The sequence below is a fragment of the Andrographis paniculata genome, unplaced genomic scaffold (genome assembly GCF_009805555.1).
Source record: "Andrographis paniculata isolate CXL003 unplaced genomic scaffold, ASM980555v1 Contig59END, whole genome shotgun sequence".
NCBI lineage: Eukaryota > Viridiplantae > Streptophyta > Magnoliopsida > Lamiales > Acanthaceae > Andrographis > Andrographis paniculata.
This window is the reverse complement of record NW_026137594.1, coordinates 2,040,026-2,054,200: the sequence shown is the minus strand read 5'-3', so window position 1 is coordinate 2,054,200 and position 14,175 is coordinate 2,040,026.

Sequence of the window (14,175 nt, the reverse complement as noted above, 5' to 3'; positions counted from 1 at the left end):
TGAGACAATATCATGTATTGCTTGGTCATATGCTGTAATGTCATGTGCTGTATTTGTATTATATTAACATATATTGTGTGTTGTCTATGATAACACCGTGTGCTGTCCAGTAGCACACGATGTGCTATTCAACACAGTGCTCAATATTACATTCAACATTGTAGCCGCCGCAAAAAATATTATACTCCCTCCGTCCCAAACACCCTCCAACATTTCTTTTTTTTTTTTTCTTTGTCCCAAACTCACTGCAACATTTCCAAATTTAGAAATAATTAATAATATTTATATACATATATTAATATATATTTCACTTTATCCCATCACATCACTCAAATAAAAAAAAATAATCATTTCTCTTTCCAATCACATCATTTAATATCCAAATTATCTCAAATTACCATACTTAATAGTCCCCACCTAAATTCTCGTGTCAAACACAAATATTGCACGATGTTTGAGACGGAGAGAATATATTTTTATTTTACAACTATATCTCATTTTAAACATTATTTTAATACCAAATCTAAATTAAATCTTTTCAAACCAAATCCAAATGAACAGACCCTCAAAGGCTCAAAGTTCAAATTGCTTTCTCTCTCTCTAATTAATTAATTAATTGTTTCATCTCACATTCTTTTATACGTTAGAAAAAGAATCTCTGAGATTCCAATTGGCATCAATATAATTAAGTATCTTAAATTCGACAAAACACTTTGTCAAGAAAATGACTCAAAATGACCTCAAAAAGCGTACAACGTTAGAAGAATGAATTAATTAATTAATTGTATGGCCAGAAAACCCTCTTCGTGGATTTTTATTTTGCATGAATTAGATGCACGTTCTAAAACAAACCACGATGCAATCAGAATGGTAACATACATAATTACAATTGTTTCATGTTGAAATAAATGTTCGTTTGTACTCATCGACTTTCCTATCAGAGAGCCAAGATTGTGATGTCTCGCAAAAAATAGGAAAAATGATATACGACATTAGGGCAAATCTAGGGTTTCGTTGAAGTTAAGATAAAAAATTGAGGTGACTTTTCGTAATGAAAATTGTTGTTATGGATTAGGATTAATGATCGAATAACAAACAGAAATGTAGAGAAGACGTATTGGCTACGTCCATGAGCAGAAACGAAGAGCTGATTTATTTAGGGGGACTAAGTTACAGATTATCGATTCCGATTTCTAATATAGATTAATCTAGGTTGCATATCTCTAAGTGTATACTAAATTTAAGGCATATCAACAAGAACAAGAATAATAGTAAATGATGCAAATAATAAGTCTAACAAAATCTATATATATATATATGTCATAAATTTATATTCAAATTTAAGTTAAATTAAAAATAATAATTCATGACTCATATTGAATTGAAAATAAAACTAAATGTGGAAGAAATTCGTGTCTAGATGGGAAAAAAGAAGAAATTCTTAACAACCAATACTCAATTAAAAATTATACACTACAAAAAAAATATATATATATTTGTAACTGAATTCCGTTCTTAAAGTTCACATAGCAAACGCAATTTCTATCCCTAATTTCGTTTCAAATATCATTAGTAACGAAAAAAATAGATTTAGGAATGAAAAAATCTCGTTACAAAATTGATATTTTCTTATAGTAATAATAGGTTTGCAGGGGATTCATACACATCGAGAAAAAATAAATAAATAAATAAAATAAAATAAAATTGTTGGATAGCGACATAAGAGAAGAGAGATGAACGCTATCCAACAATTTGAAAAAAAAAAAATAAGTACAAATGGTACGTGTACAAAATAAGAAACCTAGACAATAACCAAAACAAAATTAAACATAGAATATTAAGTAATATGAATAATAAATCAAGTTTAACAAAATTTACATATTAATAATTTAAATTCAAATCTAACCTATATTAAAAAAATAACTACTCATGTAAATCTAAGCTAGATCAAAAACAATTATTTGCAATTCATTTTCAATTGAAATGAATTCACACATGTCGGTAAATAATAATAATAATAATAAAATCTTAATTTTCATGTTCTCACTTGTTTCCTCGTGTTGTCGGCATGCGATTTGATAAAATATATAAAAATAATATATTTACAATAATTATAGATATTAAATAATGCGAATCATAAATAAGTTTTACAAAATTTATATTTCAATTTAAATTTGAATCTAGCATATATTAAAAACAATTACTCATCTAACTCGTCGTAAATTAAAATTTTAAAGGAATTCATAGCTAACAATGAGAAAGAAAAGAAAATCATAATCTTCATGTAGTCATTTCTCTCATACATGTTTATAATTTGAAGAATAATAGAAAGAATAAAATAAAAACTATATATATATATATATATTGATATTTCTGTCATAGTTTATATTATTTTAATCCAACAGTAAGAAGAAAATACAAATAACACATAAAATATATAATAATCAAAACAAAAGTACATTTAGGGTGTGTTTGTTTGGGAATTGGATTAGATTTTTACTATTCATCTCATTTTTTTCTCCGAAAACATCAAATTAAACACCCATTTTTTATTTTTTATTTTTTACTAAAAATCAATTTTACATTCAAAACATCACATCAACGCCTATTTATATCACATCATACAATTATTAAAATTCAAAATTTTTATTATTCAAATCCCAACTCAAAATCCAAACCCCCAAACAAACACATCCTTAAAATACGTATTAAATAATGCGACAAAAAGTTTCACAAAATTTGTATCTCAAATTAAAATTCAAATCTAAGCTAAATTAATAATAATTTCTCAAAAGACTTTCTTTAATGATATTCTTGTTGTCGCTTCTCTTCAAAAAAATATTAAAAAAATATATATATATATATATATTATGAAATATACAATAATATAAATGAAAATAAATACTATGAGATATTAAATTGATGGGAATCATAGATTTGATGGCACGAAATTTATATTTTAATTTAAATTCAAACATAAATAGATTTGAAGGAAAAAACTTAAATTAAATTAAATTAGATTAAATTAAAATCAAAATAATTTTAAAAGAAATCCATGTCTATCAATGCTAAAGAATATAAATTATTAATCTTTTTTGTCATCATTCTTGTATTGTATGTTTTAGATCTGAAAAAAATAAAAAATAATCAAATAATATATAAAATAAAAAATATAATAATAAATTAACTAAGAAAAAAATTAGATTATAAATAGCTATTAACAAAAAATATTAGTAGATAATATATATATATTATATTAATATGTATATATTTTTACTTTTTTATAATATTTGTGAAGAATTGTTTCACTGAAAAATACCACGTGAACAAACTGAATTTTCTATTTGTCCGTTAAGATTATGTTTTTTATTTTTTATTTTTTATTTGTTAAATTTGTGTTTATTTTATTTATAGTAAATAATTGTATTCATCAAAAAATTTATTATTTATACTTTAACGAATAATAATCAATTTTTCATTATATTTTTTATTTATTATATTTTTTAATTAATTTTTTATAACTTGATTTTTTTAATCTCATAATTGGATCTTTTTTATTATTTTTAGTATCGTAATTGGAGTCCGTCGCAAACTAATATTGTAAGTGAATTTTTTTCACAATTTTCCGAAGATGCCTACGTGGCGTTCATGTGGCTCGCTGAAGACACGTATCCGCCTGATCAGCAACACTGGACGGATACGTGGATATTTTTTAATTTTCAATTAATATTTGAAAATTCTTAATTTTACAAAATAAATAAAATAGTTTATTTTAAAAAAATCAAAAACTCACATGTCTACCCAGTGTCACTTACCTAGCAGACATGTGTATTCCGGCGAGCCATGCGGGTGTCACGTAGGTATCTCCGGTGCCGAAAGATTAAAAGTGCAAAAAAAAAATTCACTTATAATATTAGTTTGCGACAAACTCCAGTTATTAGATTGACTAAAATAATAAAATAGCCCAAATTATAAAAATTAGTTTATCTATTTTATTTTAATATCAAAATATTAATATTTTTTAATTTCTGTATCTAACTAAATTTAGATAAGTTTATCGGACAGGGAGAGTAGACTTGGCGTGGCAGGCCATCAACGGTTGGAACATAAAGCCACGTCATTTAAATAAAATATATAATTATTTAATTAAAGTGGTAAGTACTGACCACAAATTGAGTGTGTGTTTGTTTTTATAAGTTTAAATGAATATTTTTTTAAGATAAGGTATAAAAAATATAAAAATAATAAATATATATAATATATTATTTTTTTTTTAAAAAAAATGCATAGATTTTCTTTTTTATATAAATAAAAAGAACACATCATCATAGACGCACTCTTAAGTGAGCGTGCTATTCATTAATTTTTTTTATATAAATTATAATTATATATTGATTATTTGTTAATTTATTTTAAATTATTTATATTAATAATATATGAGTATTTTATTTTTACTAATTTATAAAATTACATATTGATTCTATATTTTTTTTTAAAAAATACTTTAATATATAAATTTAGTTTATATTTTATTAAAATACATATTTAATTTTCACATTATTGATTAACATGAATTATTACAATTTGAAAACAAATAGTATATAGAAACATCTCAATTATTTGAATTTAAATTTTCATGTGCTATTTATTATAGTATATTTTTATGTGCTATTAGACTAATCAACACCCTAACAAAGCTATAATATATATAATGCCAAAATTGACTTTTTAAAAAAAAAAAACAATTTTGTCACCAATAATAGTATGTCATACTATTATATGCCATATATTAAATATATATATATTAGATGTATTTTTTTAAAAGAAAAAAAATAATAATATATGAATGAATGATGCAAAATTGAAGTTGAAAAAATATGAGTGTGTGTATGGTTGTCAATTTATACTATATTCCCAATATATTTTGTCATTTTATCTCAAATATTTTCAAAAATAAAAAATAAAAAATAAAAAATTCTGTAACCTATTTATAACATCTTATATACCTATTTGTCTGAATTTTTTGAATGTAGATTGATTTTTAGAATACTCTCATCATTCCGTGTAGATTTGTTGTAAATTAAAAAATAATAATATTTTATTATTTAGTGGAAGTGTGTAAGAAGTTTTTGACATATTTGTCATTTGACTTTATGTATAAAATAATTGTAAATGTAACAATATATTTGTAATTATGTAAAAGTTAAGTGTATTTTATTATTAATATATAATTAATTTTACTAAAATAGAAAAAATATACTTTGGACTGTGACAGACGAAAATGATAAAAAAAAATACTTTGAGTTGAGACAGAGGAAGTAAAAGTCTTATATTAAAATATATATATATACAATGATATTAACAACATATCCTTTTGAATAATTTTAATATTTTAAAAATATTTTCAACTCTATTATATCCAAATAGTTTTATTCAAAAAACTTACATTTATAAAAATTTATTCAAATATAAAATCAAATCGCTTCCGCTTTTAGCTTTTACTTCTACTTATGTTTAAGCTAATTCAAAATGCCCTCCGGGTAATAATTAATAAAAATATAAAAATTAAGTTTTTTTAATCAATGTTTAATATATATATATATATAATTTATTATTATACTGTGACATTGCATGTGTTTAATTTATATATATATAAAATTTATTATTATACTATGATATTGCATATAATCTTACATGAATGTATATTAATGATTCTTATATTTTTTTTATTTTTTATTTTTTATTTTTTTTTATTTTTAAATGATTCTTATATTTGGATGCTCGTAACGGTGCACGAGAATTGATAACTACAAAGTGGTAAGTGAGAATGACATTACATTTGGAATAATCGTTTTCACAATTGGAAATTATTGTTATCACCTTTAAAGTGATCATATATTCATTTATCAACCTTAGTTAGATAACTCAAAATTTCAAAATCAAGAAAAAAAAAATTTATAATATATACATAGCCACATTTTCTTTATTACAAACCAATTAATGTAGTTCCATTTTAAGTTCGATTAAAATTTTGTAATCATTTGTAGAGAGGACCAAAAAAAAAAAAGTCCTTGAGAGGACTCGTTTAAAACACGACAACTTAATTTAATTTTCTTTAAAAAAATTTCGGATATTTCAAACCAAATATCGATATAGATGAAATTTTCATGTTTTCTGTGTATTACTTGTAGATTTGAAAGTTGAACTTTGAATTTTAAATTGTATGGTTTTAAATTGAAATGATTATTTGATATAATATACATAAATTTCGATTTAATATTTTTAATACTCCATAATCTTGAATTTTAGTTTAATCTAAAAAAAAAATGATTTGATTTTTAGGGGGATTTTATGTGTTAGATAATTGTGCATTTTGAAAATTAGATCTTAATATTAATAATGATCAAGGTGTTTGGTTATAATTGTGTTATGATATCAATGTAATATATATTTAATACAAAAAAATAAATTAAAATAAATATTTTAAACTTTATAATTCAATATCAATTTTATTTTTAAAAAATAAAATTTTATATAATGTAAATGAATAAAAAGAAATATATTTTTACATATAATTAACACATATTAATCTATAAAAAAAAATAGAAAATGTTAAAAAAAAAATTTATAAAAAAATTCGTTTTATCTGTTAAAAATATAGAAATAAAATATATTAATAATGGGCTCCACGTTTATAAAAAAAAGTTGTAAAATAGTTTAGATTTAAAAAGTTATATATATAGAAATATAGTAGTATTAAAATAGTTTATGTCTCTCTTCAATAAATAAAAAATAAATAAATTATTTGTTTGTAAAATTAATTTATTTTAATTATAATAAAATATTTTTTTATTTTTTTTTATTATATAAAAATTTATTTTATACAAAATAATATTCATATTCTATATATTTTATTTAAATATAGTCATTAAAATGATTAAATATAAATTTTATTTTTTAAAAATTTTATATTTATTATATCATAAATAAAATATTAATTAAATAAATTATTTTTAACACAACTTATTATATTTAAAATATATTTATTATATTTAAAATATGTTTTATGGGAAGATTAATGTTTGTTATTGATTTGTATCTTTGGATTTGAATTTGAGTTTTTATATTTTGATTTAGTTTAAATAATATTTTAATATAATATTTATTATAATAAATTGTATAATAATATTAAAAATAGTGCATAGTAAATTTAATAAAATAAAAAGAAAAAAAAAATAGCTTGAATTACAAATTAAAACCCTGGTATATGTAATTTTGGTGTATGCTTAGCTATTGGAAGTTTGGTTTAGTGTTTGAAACTTCAGGTGTGTTTGTTCGAAGAATTTGTGTGAATTTTTACTATTTATGCAATTTTTTTTTTCAAAAATATCAAATTAGACACCTATTTTTTATTTTTTATATTATACTAAAAATTAATTTTACATTCAAAACACACATCAATATATATTTATATCACATCATACAACTATTTAAATTCAAATTTTTTACTATTCAAATCCGAATCTAAAATCCAAACCCCCAAACAAACACACCTATGTTGTTTGGCTAATACACGTGTAATGTGTTATGTGTAATAATATACTCGATTAAAAATATAAATAAATAAATAAATATATATATATATATAATACTATATATTTTTAATTTTTAAAATAAACTGGAGAAAGTAAATTAAATCAATTTTATTAAGAAAATGAAAAGTTATATACATATAAATATATTTATTATCAGAAAAAGAAATTATAAATTATTCATTTAAAAAGTTTTAAAAAAATATCTAAAATTTAAATTATTGTTAGCAGACTACTAACTATATTCAAAACAATGGGTACGGATCATTAGAGCTGGCAATATGTCGATTAATGTTGGATTGAATACTTTAAACATGTTAAATTACTCAACTCTAAACCGACTTGTTTATTATCGTCTCGGGTTCATGTTAACTCATTTATTATCGTGTCGGGTTCGGGTTGACTCGTGTTGACCCGTATACATAATTAAGTCGAATTTCTTGATTCAAATTGAATAATTTTTTATTGTGTTGTCGTGTTATGTTAGTTTTTGTCGGTTTGTGCGTAAATTAGGTTGAATTATTTAAAATTGAACTTAGTTTAAACTAATTTATGAGAAAATTAATAAATTATGATTATTTTACATATATAATAAATATATTAATCAATATTAATGTATTATAATTGGGTTGTCGTGTCGGGTTAGGGTTGAGGCTTATTATCGTGTCGGATTCATGTCAACCCGTATACAGAATTGGGTTGAAATATTTGACCCAAACACAATTATTTCGTGTTGGGTCGTGTCGAGTTGTCGTATCGGGTCAGTTTTTGTCAGCTCTATGAGCTCCCTTTAATATAAAATACATATATATATATACTACCTTTTTTCAATAAAGAGTAAAATATTTTTGCTATGTGATTTTTTTAATATTTGTATTATATTGGATTATCCTGAAAAAACAAAAGTATCTATATTAGTATTGTATAATAAAAAAAATTAATGGTATTTATGTAATATATTGAAAGTTGTAAGAATATTTATTATGTTAGGTAGATAGTGCAATTATTATATTAAAAAATGATATCTTTATTTTGGAACGAAAAAATAAAATAAAATCCTTCTTATAGAATGGAGAAAATATTATTTATATATCACATATACATACATATGATATATATATATATATAGGATATTAATTAATGTTGAAAAAATATACTCTCCGTCGTGGGGCGCAAGTATACAATTGAGTTTTTATAATAGATTAAAAATTAATAATTTTGATTGATCACAGGAAGCGTATAAGATTGTTTTTTGACAATTTTATCCGTTGTACCTTATTTATGTATAATAATATATTTATAATTTATGTAAAAATTAAAATATTTTGATATATATATATTTATGATTATTTTTATAATAATAAATAGATTAATACTTTTAAATAAAAAAAGATTAAAATAATAAAATGATTCTTTCGGTGTGAAAAAAGAAAATAATTATATGGAAAGATTAAAGATGAGGTTGAAGATTTGATGGGACAATCCAAACCCGACTATAAACAGTCCCAACGGAAGTTCAAATGAAATTACAGTTTTCTCTCAGAATAATGACAGATAATTAAAGTAGTTAATTGAATAGTTGGTAATATAGAAATATATTCATTTTTAATAATATATTTTTAATTAATTATTATATTTAATTTATTAATTATTTATATGACAATTTTATTAATATATTTAAAATATTTATATTTCATATATATACACAGTGGCTTTGTTTTTTCATTTATTTTTTCTTTCGAATATTTTTTCAAAAGAAATTAATACAATATATACATTTTTTTTTTATATTTTTAAAATTTTACATAAAAATAAAAAAATCTTTTCAACAATTTCACAAAACAACCGCATTCTGTATATCTTATCAATGACTTTACAAATTAATTATATATATAATATTAAATGAATTCATTGTAATTAGTTTTAATTAAAAATATACATAGCCCCTAATTACCTATATATTCCATTAATTATTTTTGTTGTTTTTATTAAATTTTGTTAATTTTGTTTGTTTGATTTTTATTTGAAATCACATCTTTTACTATTCAATTCATAAAATTTTCAATAAAAACATTTTACTTTTTTCTTTTTTAAATAAAATATTATATAAATTAAGAAAAAAAAGTCAAATTCAAATACACATTCTATTTTAATTTGGAGTTTTATTTATTTTTGACGAGACGTTTTTTTAAAAAATATATATAATGTATATTTTAAAAATAATATGATTCAAATTAAACAAATATGAACAATCAAATTTTTAGTTTGTTTTTTGTTCAAACCTTTTTAGATATGAAAGAAAATATATATATATATATATATATATATAGGCATACAATTGAATTGAATATTTGTGATAATAACTTTTTTTTTATTAAATTAATAAGGGTGTGACCAATTATTTAAATCTAAAAATTGTACATACTAAAACCAATGAAATAATTAGGAAGGCCAACACCTTTGGCCGCCCGTGGCTACACAACTGACAGTGTCTTTTATATGAGTTTCAAATTCAAATTATTAGTTACGGCTTCTATTAAAAAATATCTTATTTTATTTTATAAAATATTAAAATATAATTTAAATTTAAATTTTCAATCTTAAATCAAAATCAAACAAAAGTCAAATATTTCTATACAAATCTTTCCTTTTTACCTTTTTGAAATATAGGAGTATATAAAATAACTCCAAATAAATACTAATAAACATAAAAAAAAAAAAAAAAACCATCAAAATACTTCTGATGGAGTATTATTTATAAAGATAAAAAAATCTTTAAATAATCATATTTACATTATAAATATTGAAGGTTAAGGTGTGTTCGTTTATAAATCTTTATAAATATTTTTACTCTTCCTCAATTTTTATTTTTTATTTTTTTCAAAACATATTAAATCAAACGTTTATTTTTTATTTTTTATATTATACTAAAAATTAATTACATTAAAAATATCACATTATACAATTACTGGGGTTAAATCTTTTTATTATTTAAATCTTAAACTAAAACCCAAATTCTCAAACAAACACACCTAGAATAATTTCAACCCAAAAAGGGAATATTCAATTCATATATTTATCTCTATATCTCTATGTGGTAGAGAAATATGCACGTCACACTTCGTTTGTTTGGATGTATTGCTTACTATGTTCCAAAAATAATAAAGATAAATAAATAAATATTTAATATAATATTTTAATATATATAGTTTAGTTTAAGATGACAATCGGGGCGAGTACGGATTCAAAATTTTACATTCAGGTAAAATTTCAAATTTTAAACTTAGTCAAATTTGAGGTATGTTACGAGTTTCATACTTATGTTTACTGTTTTGAATTTATTTAAATTAATTATTTTAAAAATTAATATTATATTTCTTTCGCCCACAAACTAATGTCCTACTTTTCAATTTGGGACGTCCAACAACTATTGTTCTATTTCCTTTTTTAAACACACATTTTACATTTTCATCATTCGTTCATTTATTACTTTTAATCTCTATCTTATAATTCAGGGCAAATTTGTCAATTCATAAAATAAAACAATCACCTAAAAAACCGTGCAAATATATTTTAGGACAATAGAAATTAGTCGGAGGGAATATATTTTTATAATTATATGTTTTATATAATTTTTTTATGTTATATTTCTGCCACATTCAATAATTTTCAGGTTTTCAATTTTCCACATTTTTAAGCATGTTGTTTGTATATTCTAACTTACCATTTAACATTTGCGGTCATATTATGTTGTGATCACAATTATTTTGGTAATCGATATTTGAATATATTTTTTTATTGTATTATATTCTATTAGTTCCCACTAAAATAATATTTTTATTATTTTGGTGTATCTCATTCAAATATATTTATTTTTTTATTATAGTAAAAGATAATTATATATTAATATCGAATATTTTTAATTTTATATAAAATTACAACCATACTATTATACATATAATACATAAAGTATAAAATATAAAAATATTAAAATCATCTACATTCTTCCACTAACCAATAAAATGCCAATATTTTTTATTTAGACTTACATATAGTTATATAAATCAAATATAAGTCGGGTCTTGAGTCTACTCGAATGTAACCTCGGCAAAACATGTGTCGAACATACCCTATTGGCACACCATGTGTATTTAAAACATTAATTTAGAAAATTTATTCAAAATGTAAATATATGGGCCAAATAATTAATAAATTATTGAAGTAGCCATTAATTATATAAATGGAGGATGGTGGCAGTGGGGGTGTCCTATAATTACCGTATGTCTATAGTTAGAGCGTAGTTGTTTAAGATTTTAGTTTTGAGTTTGCTAATTTTTTTTTTTTTAAAAGAAAATATCAATCAAATATTTATTTATTTCAATAATCACTATTATTATTATTATTATTATTATTATAGTTTCGTAACTAATGCAGTTTTGAAATAAAAAAGTTATATTAATTTAAAAAATTAAAATTAAAAGATAGTAATAAAAATGTATATATTTATTTTTCTTAACTACATCAATTAAAAAAATATATATATTTTCATGTGTTCGTCAGGTAATACTTACTTGGCGGACATGTGAACTCCGGCGTGTCAGGCAGATATTTCTGTCGTTAAAGGACCAAATGCGTAAAAAGATTTCACTTATTAAGGAACTATTATAAGATAGCCTCAGCAGCTATGAGACTAAAATAATAAGACAACAATTACAATAGAAAAAAATTAATTTACCTTTATAAATATTAATATTATATACCTAGATAATTATTTATATTATTTAAATTTATCATTCTTTACTTTTACCATCTTCGAAATTTTTTTATTTTAATTTTAATTTTTTTTATAATTTGCAACTATGCTTATTATTCTTTCAAGTTACCACTCTTCCACTGCTTAATAGTAATAGTTATAGTTATACTGATAATACTGCAATTAAAAGAATATTATTTATTATGTGATTGAGATTTTTTATATTTAAAATATTTTAATATTTAATATCTGAAAATTTTTATATATTATATTATATTACCTGTAAAATAAATAAAAATATTTATATGTACATGTATTTTGTAAAAATAGGGCGGATTTTTTTAATTAGCGCCCGTGTTCAAGGCGATGCAAGGCTTAGGTAGGTTGTGTTCGTGCTTATAATCGGTCTGTTCACTCAATATTTTTTAATGGAAATTTTTTCCTATAAATATTATTAAAAAAATACAAATACGTACGCATTAATATAATATTTATAATCCATTTAAAAAAAAATTAACTATTCAACCAAAAATATTATTTTTTTATACTACTAACATAATTATCATACCATACATAAAAAATCAATTTATTTAAAAACATTGAATAAACATCCTGAATATTTTGGCAAAACAGATTATGGATCTTTGTTGCCATTCCTCCTATAAACAATGTTTTAATATTATACTTCCTCCGTCCCATAAAATATGGGACTATAATATATGAGACTATCACTGTAGATACGAAAATGTAGGTAAAATATAATTAGTAAGTAATTAAGAAATATATTAGTAAAAATAATTACTATTTAGTAAAAATAATTATAGATTAAGATAAAGATAAATAAATAGTTTAATTAAAATTAAGAAAATTATAAAATTTAAAATTTAAAATGCGATTAAAATACATAATTATATTTCCAAAAATAGAAAGGACAAGTTATATGGGACGGACGAAAATTGAAAATAGGAATAAATTATATGGGATGGAGAGAGTAGATTAATTATATTAAAAAAAACTAAAAGAAAACATATTTCTTTCTTCTTATACAAATTATATCAAACATTCAACTTTTTTTTTATTATTTTCAAAATTTTATAACTCTAAAAGCTTTTATATAAATAGAGTCCTCGTAATTAAAATAATTATTTGATAAAATATAAATAGATATTGATACGATAATTTTAAATATAAAATTAATTTATTGTATAACGCAAAATTAAATAAATATTTATAAAAAACTTATGAATCATGGGAGTTAATTTGGGTGGAATTCCACAAACATTAATATTTTATTTACCTACACACTTACATAAAATTTGGTAATGTTTTATTACCAATAATTTTTTATTACTCATTACATCCAATATACAATATTCACTTTTCTTTCCTTTTCACATCTCATGTGACTTTTATTTTTTGAAAAATGATTACATATTTTAATTTTATTTTAAATTTTTATTTAATTTCATTAATTAGTTATTTCAAAATTAATTTATAATTATATATATTCACTAATATTAATTATATATTAGTTATTTTTATGGATGGAGGTAGTGTTATTTTTTTATTTTTCAAAAACCAAAAAATAAAATAAAACAATAACATCAAGTATGTACTTCCAAAAATTATTGTGAAGTTGTAAAACTCTTGGAGGAGCTTTTCAGATGACGTCTATTACCATACGTACGTGCTGCAATAATATATTATAAATAATTTAAATAACTTAAATTAATTAATTAATAAATATAGAGTACCCACCCAACATCGTCGTCGTCATCATAAGCAGCTTTATCTAATTCATAATAAAAATAAAAGAATAACAATGAAGAC